Source organism: Mesocricetus auratus, unplaced genomic scaffold (assembly GCF_017639785.1).
Source record: "Mesocricetus auratus isolate SY011 unplaced genomic scaffold, BCM_Maur_2.0 Super-Scaffold_100014, whole genome shotgun sequence".
Taxonomy (NCBI): domain Eukaryota; kingdom Metazoa; phylum Chordata; class Mammalia; order Rodentia; family Cricetidae; genus Mesocricetus; species Mesocricetus auratus.
The window spans coordinates 42,393,820-42,396,170 of NW_024429197.1; the positions used below are offsets into that span (position 1 = coordinate 42,393,820).

General features: G+C 35.9%; 1 pseudogene; it reads left to right on the forward strand.

Annotated features, from left to right (window-relative positions):
• The first annotated feature begins 368 nt into the window (after window positions 1-368).
• Window positions 369-467, forward strand: LOC121144211 (annotated as a pseudogene).
• Window positions 468-2,351: the final 1,884 nt, after the last annotated feature.

The following is a 2,351-nucleotide window of genomic DNA, read 5'->3' on the forward strand; positions in this document are numbered from 1 at the left end:
ACCACTTCCAGGAAACCCCAATGATTATGTCTTTACTATGTGTATAAACTTAGGGAAGGAATTGTCTTGGCATTTGGCCAACTTCAGAGACTTCCAAGGGTTTTGAGTTATTCCCTAATTTTTTTTTGTTTTGGTTTTTACGAGACAGGGTTTCTCTGTATTGTTTTGGAGGCTATCAGTCCAGCCAGGCCTCAAACTCACAGAGATCCGCCTGCCTCTGTCTCCTGAGTGCTGGGATTAAAGGCATGCACCACCATCGCCCGGCTCTATTCCCTAGTTTTAAAAAGCCTCCTGTTAGAACATTAAGAGTCTTGGGACTGAAGAGATGACTTAGTGGTTAAAAGCACTTGTTTTTAAATACCTAGGTCATCGCTCCTCGGCCTTTTGGCTAAGATCAAGTGTAGTATCTGTTCTTATCAGTTTAAATACCTGGGTTTAATTTCTAGCATACAGCCTCGGTAATTCCAGTTCAAAGGCCTTCTTCTTATCTCTGTGGGTATCAGGCACAAATGTGGCATAGGCATATACATAAACAATGCACTCATGTGCACAAAAATAAACTAAATATCCAAGAACAAGTAGCATTGTAAGTCTTAAGGAACTTTCCTTCATGACAGAATGGTTCACTTTCCTTTAGGATATACTAAGTCTTAACGAATTTCTCTTGGAAATGAATGCCTTATCTTGGAGGAAATTGCTTAAATAACACATAACACACACACACACACCAATTGTAATAATAATAACAAAGAAGTTGAGGTCAGGAATTTGAAAGGGTATAGGGGGCGGGAGAGGACTTAGAGGGGAGAAAGGGTTTAAATGATGTAAATATAATTATTTATGTACAAAATTGCCAAAAATGAAGAACCATGGTATTATTAAAAGTAGGTAACTTAGAAAGACAATTACAAAAATAAAGTAATGGTCATAAAATTCAGGCTAGAGCGAGTACTTGGGAATAAGATTAGTAATGTGGTCAAGAAAGCACAGATATCCTCAAAGTGTACTTGTGATGAGATGTTTTCATCAGTCAGTTGATGGTTATGAAAACATTTATTTTACTTAATTTTCTAATTTATATATTTGTAATAAGTATTCAGACTGAATTAATCAGATCATAATTTGTGTTCTTAAAAAGTTATAAGAAAATACATTTACTTTTGTTTCTTCCTTTTGGCTTTCTTAGACTTACAAATTTTAAAATAGTGACACTGAACCAAGGAGGATATTTTTGAAGTTAAAATGCATCATATTATTTTCTCCCTTCTCTTTTCTCCTTCAAACCACTCCTACATACTCTGTCTCTTGTTTTCTCTCAAATCCATCACCCCTTTTCCTTAATTGTTGATGTATATAATATACGTATTTATATGCCTATATGCGAAAACGTATATTAATAAATAAATATAGTATACTCACTCCATATACGGTTACTTGTGTGTGCACAATTTCAAGGCTTACAGCTCGATACTGGATAATCAATTGAAATGACTCTTTCTTGCTATCTCAGCATTCCTTAGTTGCCTGTAGTTCTTTGTCTAGCACTGGGGCTTCATCAGATTTTCCACTGCTTTGTTAGCATGTCTATTGGTATAGTCCTTCTTCGGGTATTATTTAAGTATTCATGTTATTGAAACTTAATTGAATTTTCTGACATTCATAGGACAATATCACAGCCAACTTCCTAGTCTCCTGGCTTCTTACAATAGTTTTGCCTCCCTGTCCATGATGTTTTCTTGCCTTAGGCACAGGTGTTATGTTGTAGAGGCATCATACGGGCTGGGCAGCACACAATCACTTTTTCTCACCATCAGGGTGAATTGTGGTTTCCTGGAATGAACTGTTTCTGAAGATTCGAAGTTAAGTACCACAGATAGGAAAGAATGTGTGGCACTTATCTTTCTGAATCTGGATCACCTCACTCAATGTAATCTTTTCTAGTTCCATCCATTTACCCTTTATACCCTGGTGCAAATTATCAAAATAACACTTTTCACTTAGTATTTATTCAAGATTTTAGATTCAGTGATTTTACCATTTCGTCAAACTCATTTGTCATTGGCAACTCAAAACTGGTACATTTCTTCTTTTTATTTATCAAAAGCAATTCAATATAATCACATTGCAAATGAAATCTGACATTGTAGGTGCTGGAAGGTCATTTCCGTAGTATGTACCTCCTCATTCACATTAGCTCATCCTTGGGTATATCTGTGTCACTCTAGCCCTTTGTGAACAGCAATACCAGTGACAATTGTCTTCACCTCTCAGCAATGAGTCATTAATCAAGCTACCATCATGTCATTAAGGTAAGTGAGGGTACTATGTAACTTAATCAAAAGTTGTGTCAA